General features: G+C 40.0%; 1 long non-coding RNA gene across 1 annotated transcript; it reads right to left on the bottom strand.

Annotated features, from left to right (window-relative positions):
* Positions 1-1,022: 1,022 nt before the first annotated feature.
* On the bottom strand, positions 1,023-9,149 carry LOC311431406. The gene is made up of 4 exons (XR_014689402.1): positions 8,760-9,149; positions 7,441-7,544; positions 2,943-3,031; positions 1,023-1,361 (listed from the first exon to the last, which is right to left on the bottom strand). It is a non-coding gene; the product is annotated as an uncharacterized lncRNA (long non-coding RNA).
* Between the last annotated feature and the right edge of the window lie 428 nt (positions 9,150-9,577).

Raw genomic sequence — 9,577 nt, 5'->3', positions numbered from 1 at the left:
CCACATGTATTTCATCTAATCTCTGTTAGTCACACCTTAAGGGAGAGTGAGTTGACATCTGAAGTGTATGTCTCCATTGACTATAAAGGCAGCCTAAAAATGTTACTTCCAAAAACACTTAGCTTTTAGATGAATTGAATTCAACCTTGTCTGTCTGCCCAAACCAACATGATAGATGTTCCCAAAATTATTGTTAACCCACAAGTGCAGTTTGTAGTGCATGAGAATGGCACATTCACAGAATCTGATTTCCTCTAGATACTAGAGAGTACAAATGCAGAAATGAAGAGGACTTCAAGTTTATGAATTGCTTTCATTTTCAGTTGATTGATATTTTGTCTCTGAGCATTCACAGACCTTAAATTTCTATTTCCTTTCATAAAGAAACCCTTACACCATATCTAGATTGAGAGTGCTCCAGAAGCTGCAGAAATCTGCCTGGGAAAGACAACGAACAGAAGATATATACATTATTTATTTTCCCCTGGGTAAGGGTATGAACCAGATTAATTACTTTTCCTGAGCAACTGCTGGCAGGTTGACCCCAGCTATTATTATAACCATTAAGGTTCTCAGAGGAAGATAATCAATCAGTCAGTTTGTAAGACTTGTAATTTTGGCATCTGAAACAATCAAGGAGCAGCAGATTTATTCATCTTCCTGCCTGTCTTTCTATCTACCTATTCATGTCTTCTACATAGCAAAATATCTATCTATCTATCTATCTATCTATCTATCTATCTATCTATCTATCTACCTACCTGCCTACCTACCTACATACCTACCTACTTATCATCTTGTATTAAACACTGACTTGTAAGGATAATTTCAGTTAATAGCAACATGGAACTGTTCAGACCAGTTGAGCATCAGGAGTTTCCTTTGCTTGATGGGTCAGCCTAGTACTATTTCCTCACTTTAAAGTGAAGGTGGCATGGAAATGAAAACAATGAAAATGAACATGAGAACAGTTAATATTCAGATGATTTGAAGCAGGGACAGTTAAAAGATTCAACTTTCTCTTTTTCCATCTCCAAAAGATTTTGCATATTAAACATTTTATTTTATTTTACTTTTGTTTTCATTAATATATTGCATAAATTGTCTCTCTATGTATTAATCAAGTGGATGGAGTCCTGCTCAGATGGGTGCTTACCCATCCTACCACATTTCTTCTGGTACTCATGTTAGACCTGTTGTCTTCAAGATTGCTATTTATGGAAAAAAAACAGTCCTCAGTGTAATGGTGATCAAAGAGCAGAGAGAAAAACTCAATGATTGTACACATTCTGGAATGTCAGAAAAGCTTTCCTTTGCTTCTGTAAATCAAGCGTATCTCTGTCAAGCACCTTCCAAGTAGTCTAAAAAAAAAAAACAACAACCAATTTATTTGCTCTGTGGTGTTAAAGTAATTGAGGAGACTAAGGAAAGAATAATTACATGAGTTTGTAAGCTCACATAAACATGAAATTTCAAATTATAAAGACTCTCCAAAATGATTTTTGTGCATTTTGAGTCATGTATCAATAACAAGTAATTCAGCTGTCTTTGTTTTGAAGCTCTCTGCACAGCCTGTGTCCTGATTTTCTTCAATTTTCTCTCAGTGAATTCCATGTCCTGATAGACATGCTCTCTAGTTTTTCATTGCTTCTAAGCACAAAACCAAAAGATATTGAAAATATAGTTTGAAAGGTCCTCAAGAGGTTGTCTAGTTTATATTCTTACATCAAGCCAAGCCTTGCTTACCTAAATAATTATTTGAGATATTTATACAGTCTGCTCTTCAGGAAATCCAGAAATGAAAATACTGTAATCTGTCTGGAGGTACTTCTTACTAGCAGGCATTTTAACTAATGCCTTTGTAAATACCTAAAACAATTCCTGCTGAGATTTAAGTAATTTTCTTTCTGTTTTAGCCAGAGAAGAGGCAAACATGAATGTACACCTTTCCTTTTGACAGGTACAACTTTAAAAGACTGTTATGTGGGGCATCCCAGAAAGCCAATCATGCTTTGCTCTATGATGGCATGCTTTGCTCGTGCCATCCTGCTCTGCTCTTGTGAGACCCCACCTGAAGCCCTGTGCTCAGCTCTGGAGTCCCCAGCACCAGAAGGACATGGACCTGTTGGAGTGAGTCCAGAGGAGGCCACGAGGATGCTCAGAGGCTGAAGCACCTCTGCTGTGGAGCCAGGCTGAGGGAGTTGGGGTTGTTCAGCCTGGAGAGGAGAAGGCTCTGGGGAGACCTCACAGCGGCCTGCCAGGGCCTAAAGGGGGCTGCAGGAGAGCTGGGGAGGGACTCTTGGGCAGGCGTGTGGTGACAAGGGGTAATGGCTTTAAACTAAAAGTGGGTAGATTTAGATTAGATGTTAAGAGGAAATCCTTCACTCAAAGGGCAGTGAGGCCCTGTCCCAGGCTGCCCAGAGGAGCTGTGGCTGCCCCATCCCTGGCAGTGCCCAAGGTCAGGCTGGATGGGGCTGGGGGCAGCCTGGGCTGGTGGGAGGGGTCCCTGCCCATAGCAGGGGCATTGGAACTAGATGACTTTTAATGTCCATTCCAATCCAAACCATTCTGTGATTCTATGATTTTATGCTCCTATGATTCATTTTAAGTATCCAGAAAGTGCTTAGGATGGAGTGGGTAAACTAACGTTTGTTTTTAACAAGAAAGATTGCTTGTTGTTTGAAAGAAAGAGATCTCTGCTTGCACAAGAAAAATTGTTTCATAGAAGGCCCACTCTGAATAGTATTCACATAATCTTTTCGCAGCTGGATTAGAGTTATTTACCAGGTTATTTAACTGTCACCCAGTCTGAAATCATTACTCTGTGAAGCAGTTTATCAAATATCTAAGAAGTTGCTGAGATAATCCACACTGATTATCCACCAGCAGTTCCTTACTGCAGTAGAAAAACGTATATAAGAAAACGTATACATAAGTTTTACTTAAAATTTCTTCCCTGCTCCTTATGGCAATGGATCCATTTACATTTTGTCTGTTTCCAGATGAGCATTTCAGAATCCGATCCTTTAATCTGTAAAAGAACAAAGTGTTTCTTGAAATTAATCTGAGATTTAACTCAGTGAATAGAGAAAATTCTGGTGATTTTCCTCCCAGTAGTTAGTGATTCTTTGAGAACGGAAGTTATTAAGATAAAGATACTTAAGCATAAGAAACACAACCTTCCATTACAGGCAGCACTTACTTTAAATTAGTTACGGCTCACTGTAATTTCAATTAGTACTTTTGAATTTCTATATACGCACAGAATTCTAGGAAATATGATCAGGAAGTAACTTTGGATAATTCAATGATGATATGATTGTGTCATTTGAAATGTACGTTGATGAATGGTGTCCATATGCATAAAACTGGCATTTCAGCTAGCATTTCAGATTTGTGGCTGTCATGACACGGTGCAGTCCTGGAGGAGTGAGGGGAGTAAGGGACTGTCATACGGGGGATGACTCATTGGGATGGGTCACTGTATCTGATGGCGTTGCTGCAATATGCATTTCTGTCTTATCAGATGCTAAAAAGCTTACTTTTTTATTATATTCACATTTGCAAATTCCTTTCTGCCTTTCTACAGGTAAAGACCTAAAGATTATAATTATTATTAGTGTAAGTACTGCACAAAGGAAACAATGAGAACCTGCCTACTATTCTTAAAATAGATACTGAATCGTTGTCATTGGCATTCCTTTTGTTTGTGCAGAAGCCACAGGGTGTAATATTCTCTTCGTGTTGGCAGTTCTTGAGCAGGATGTAAGAGAGCAAGAGCTCAGCTTATACAGACTCTGTATAAATTGACACCAACATCTGTTGCTGATCTGATAGATGTGGGGGAAGAGAAGAGAAGAGAAGAGAAGAGAAGAGAAGAGAAGAGAAGAGAAGAGAAGAGAAGAGAAGAGAAGAGAAGAGAAGAGAAGAGAAGAGAAGAGAAGAGAAGAGAAGAGAAGAGAAGAGAAGAGAAGAGAAGAGAAGAGAAGAGAAGAGAAGAGAAGAGAAGAGAAGAGAAGAGAAGAGAAGAGAAGAGAAGAGAAGAGAAGAGAAGAGAAGAGAAGAGAAGAGAAGAGATCAGCAGTATTGTTCTGTTGGAAGTGGTTATCTAGTCCAACTGCCTGTCCTCTTCATGGCTAACCTCAAGTTAAAGCATATTATTGAGACCATTGTCCAAATGGCACTTAAACATATTCAGGCGTGGGGCATCAATCACCTCTCTAGGAAGCCTGTTCCAGTGTTTGACCACCCTCACAGTAAAGAAATTTTTCCTGATATCTTGTCCGTCATTTATCATTGGCAGCAGCATAACTGCATTCAGTTTCCAGGGGCTTTATATAATACCAGCTTGAGCCCCTGCCCAGAAATCAAGAAGCTAAATCCAACTCCCTGAGTAGTTAATGAACTCCACTCTTAAATTATGAATCAAATGTCTTGACAAAACAGCACTTGAGGGAGATAGGAGAAAATAAGGAGAAGGGAGAAATGAGAGCATGCAGTATGGAACTGCCTCTCCCACAGAATACAGCAATAACCATTTAAATTCTCTGATTTTCTGATGAGGTGGCTAGAAGAGGAACTAACTAATCTCCATCTCCTTTGTAATACCTTTTGTAGGTTGGTGTGCCAAATTCTGGAGGTCTGTTACTGTCCTGGAGACCAGCAAGGCCTCATCAAGATACATCAAACCCTGCATGCAGATCTGCTGGCAAAGACATTATAGCTAACCATTCCCCTGGCTTTCTCAGTTGCCTCCAGGCACCATCATCTGCCTCTCTATCTGCTTAGCAGATTACTGCTCAGCAGAAATACTCAGGCCTTTGTATTGTAAAACAATCTCTGGTATTATTATGTATTATTATTTATGTATTGTAAAACAATCCCTTGGCTCCAGTTTAGCATTTAGTATGTTTATGCTACAAGCTATGTAATTTAGACAGTTTGACTAGACTCATACAAGGATATTTAGTTTGTTCAGACTTGTAATAGTAATCATAACTTTTTGTAATAGTAATCATAACTTTTTGTTAACTGTAGGGTGTTCCTAAGTTTTGAGGGCTAAACTCCCTTCACATGACAAAACATAAAGTTTAAATAAACAGTTTTTAAAATACATTCTAACTAGTTCTTCTGCTTAATTACCTTTATTTCCATTGGGACCAATAAGACACTACTGCTATTCAAACTTAGTTCTCTCGAGCATTGTGGGAGGTACTAGTTCTCTTTAAGACCTCAGAAAGGTCTTCAAGTCAATATAAAAAAGAAACCATCAGTACATGAAGTAGGAGAGTTAAGTTATATTTCAGTGAAGCATTACCCATGAAGCATAAAACTAAAAATAATTAAGTCTCTGATCCCACAAATCAGAATTTGTCCTGGGCAATATGTGCATGACTGCATTCTGAGATATTAAAATGTAACCAAAGAGCATCTAGCTGTTAAGATTTTCAGAAGTGAGACCTTCAGATTAGGGAACATCCAGTAGGTTGTGTACTACATTAAGATTCAGCAGACAAGTTCAGTCCTGCAGTCCACTGCACACTTCTTGTGTGAGACTTAATAAATCACCTTGGGTCAGATCTGTGAAGGTGGATAATGTGTCATAGTGCAACTTGTTACAGTGCTGTCAGCCAAGCGGCTGAACAGAATTCACAGTGTCCAAGGCAGAGTTATGGGCAAAAGGAGAAGATCTGAAAAAGCCACTTCTGTCAATAGGATGCTGGCTGGGCTGGGCAATAAGAAATTCAAAAAAGGAGGCTGTATCTTGAATTTTACAGCTTTGGATTATTTTATTTTGTTTATTTATCTTCTTTTCTTTTTTCCCCTACTGCAGGGAGCTGCCTTTTCCTCCTAGGAGATTCACAGCCTGATACACACTCCTGGAATTAGATAACACAATCTCAAAACAAAGAGTATGTGAAAAAGGGATTCTTTTCTTCTGTGAAGGGAATGCTGCCTCCCTATACCTGGGAAGGTGCTTGGCAGAACCATCCCCTCCACAGTGAGAGATCTTGGTGGATTTCCAGAGATTAAGCCCACGCACAGGGTTCTCCAACCAACAGAAATCTGCTGCTGTGGACTTGTGTAGTGTGTGTGTGGGGTGGATGTTTTCACTCTCTCCTTAAGCTGCTCTACTTTGCATGAAATAATTCAGGATGAATTGGACCACCGAGAGCGAGAAAGATTAGTAAATGTAATTTTGAACCCCAGAGGCTAGTCACTAACTGGAGGGAAGGGAGCTAGAATTCAGTCCCACTTCCAATTAATGTAAGTAATGTATGCATTTATCGGAGCATGGTGTAAATGCAGCTTCCTGTCTCCTGGGTACATGTGCTAACCGCAAATCCCACTCCTTTCTCTAGCTCAGGTAACTGTTAATTAGCATGGAAAACAGGAAAGAAAAAAAAAAAAGGCAGGAAGATTACAGAACCCACTGGGCTGGCCTAATGGTTAGGACATGCTTATAGACTTAAAATCTTTGACCATGGATGAAAAAATATTAAAAAATATTAAAAAATCAAAGAAACAAAACCACAACACCTTCCCCCAACCCCCACCAATCTACTGGAGAAAAAAAAAAAAAAAGGAAAGAAAAAGAACAGTTCAATTTGATGAGCCTACAATTGGTGCAAAAGCTTTTTATATGCCTCAAGTAGATTTAGAGAAATGATTGGTTTTTAAACCCTGACAGCGCATAAATATGAATTACATGCTTAGCTGCTCCATGCCATCAAAATGTACATGGTTCTGGGCATACCCCGAAGGAAACATTTATCTGCTCATGGAAGCTGACTGGTGGAAGTGCAATCACTTAAGGAACCGTTTCTGTTAATGTGAAGGTTGCTGTTGATCGTTGCCTGCCTCTTTCTTCCTGCTGTAAAAACTGCATGTTTGGGGACCAGCTACCTGTCTGATTTTGAACATGATGTTTTTAATAAGATACAGACATTTCTAGCATAGATATCTATGTTCGACCCACTGTTTTTGACTTCCTTCCCATTAATGCATTTTTTCCTTAGTACAGAAGATATGAAGATCTGAGAGAAATTATTTGTGACTAGCAAAAATAAGTTAATTGTTTTTAAAAGAGTTTTATATGTATATATGAAATGGATGCTGCCAGAGAATAATATGATTTAGTGATGCTTTTTGGGGGGTGAGGTTAAGAAATCCTGAAAAAAACAGATATTTAAAAAAAAGGAAAACACAATTTTCATATGAGTTCTAGCCAATAGTTCTCAAGAAATCTTATTCCGTATTTTTGCATGTGGTGCTGTCATTCACATCTCAGCACAGAGCTTGCATAGCATCATGGTTTGGCTTTGGCAGTAATGCTAAAGCATCATCCTGCGGTTGCCACTGTGAAGCTTGGGTACTGTGAAGAACTACCACTGCAATGAGGAGGTAAAACTGCAATAGACTGCAGCAGTATTAACTTACCTGTTTTACAATACACTGCACAATTGATACGCAGGATATGCATGATCAGCCACTACTTCTTGGTTGAAGGACAGTATCATTTGCTTACCCATCTTCATGTTGTACTCATGAAAAAAAAAAAAAAAAAAGGTTCAAAAAGGATCAGGGCAAGAGAATTTACACTTATATCATATAAATTAGAAACATTGATTTAGCTAAGTCTATTTTTTTTTCTTCTATACAGTCCTGTAACATGTCAAAGGTGGTTTAGAAGAGAGGCTATTAAGTCATCATGTGATGGTCCAACGCTTTCAGGTGCCAGAGGAAAATGAATATAGCCTTGTGGTAACTGTCAGATGGCTCTTTAAAATAGCTCAGCTACTACTGTCAAAAAGCTATTACATGTTATTTATCTTAAGAGTGATGGAGCTCAATTAAAGACCTTCATATATTCCTGCTCCTTTTTACACACCCTGTCACCAGCATGCTCCTCAACATCCATTTACCTGATTTTTATTTTTTTTAAAAGACCTTACCCTTCTGAATCTGAGTGAATATTAAAATAATGTTCTGCTATCTGGCTTCAAGAAATCTTCAGAGACAAAAACTGTAGCAGAAGATGCTGTGTGGCTAAAAATGCCATGGCATTTGATTAAATGAACAAGATATGCATTGCAGGCTTGATAATTTGTTTGCAGCAACCCTCCATTTCAATTAATATTCCTTGGATGCTATCAAATGTAATAATGTTTTAGAGGAAATCCCCCAATCCACCATTTTATCTTTCTTTTCAAAGCCTTTAAAAGCTATTATTGAATTGTTAAAACTAAAATTTTAAGACCTTGAAATGAGAATGAAAGGAAATGTCTTCCTTGAAAAGGAGGGACAGATCACTAATTGCAGGAACTATTCTGTCTATTTTTAGGTATGCAGTTCATGTCCTCTAACTTAATGCTCCAGACTCAGACACCTAAATTTAGGTGTTACAGTCTAGATATCCACATGTGAGTAAAGCTTCTCTCTCCCTCCCAGGGACATTTCCTGCTGTTGTGGCTGGTTTTGCGCCCTTCTTCAGCTGAAATAGTACAGGCCAGGTGGCAAAGATCACCAGGAGGAAGAAAGCAGACCCATCAGCAGTGGAAGAATGCTTTCCCTCAAGTCCGAGATTTAAGGTGGGCTCTCAAGGCATCCACTTCCAAGCCTAAGAGCAGAGTCTGTGGCATGCAGACACAGTTTGGGAAGGCATAAGGCAGCTGGACATGCACAAGTCCAAGGAATGAAAGAGGGACACCTTCAAGGGTGCGGGGAGAAGACGTGGAATTCACTCAGAGGGCTCCTACCTGTCTTCTTGGCAAGGTCATGACGATCAAAGAAGGTTCCTGAACAGTAATTCCTGAGCAGGCTGGATGGGGCTTTGGACAACATGGGGTGGAGGAAGCAGTCCCCTTTTTATGTCATGGGGATGGGAAGAGGATGATCTTTAAGGTCCCTTCCAACCCTAACCACTTTGTGATTAAATGATTCAAACACCTAGCCTTGTGCACTCAAAGACAGCTGTACTCCAGGATAGAGACTCCACAGCCTTTCTGGACACCAGTTCTGTCTGAGCACCCTGATAGGGAGCAATCTTTTCCTTTTTGCTAGCTGGGCTGTCTCCACCTGCAAGCATGGCCCTGGTGCCACTCACTTTTCAGCCCCTCCCAGAAGGCACAGGCACCATCTTCTCTATTCCCCCTTCCCAGCAGGCAGCTGGAGGCAGCTGTCAGCTCCACCCCTGAGCCTTCTCTCCTTCCTGCTGACCAAAGGAGTTCCCTCAGCCTGCGCTTGTATGCCATGTGCCCCGGCCTCTCACTCCCAGTGCTGTGAGCTGGGCCCACTCCACACTCAGAAGGATCTTTCCTCTACAGGGCAGCCCACAACAGTACTCCAGAGTCCAGGGGCAATTGCAGAAATGACAGCAAAGAAGAGAGGAAAGTGCTTTCACCAGTTGTTGTTTATTCATAGAATCATAGAATCATAGAATATCCTGAGTTGGAAGGGACCCTTAAGGATCATCAGGTCCAACTCTTGACACCTCACAGGTCTACCCAAAAGTTCAGACCATGTGACTAAGTGCACAGTCCAATCTCTATTCGTATTGTGGTTGTTGTTAAAATGT

The sequence above is a fragment of the Aythya ferina genome, assembly GCF_964211825.1.
Source record: "Aythya ferina genome assembly, chromosome: 2".
In the NCBI taxonomy this organism is placed as follows: domain Eukaryota; kingdom Metazoa; phylum Chordata; class Aves; order Anseriformes; family Anatidae; genus Aythya; species Aythya ferina.
Note: the sequence above shows the minus strand (reverse complement) of the source record. Positions and strands in the feature narration are given on the sequence as shown.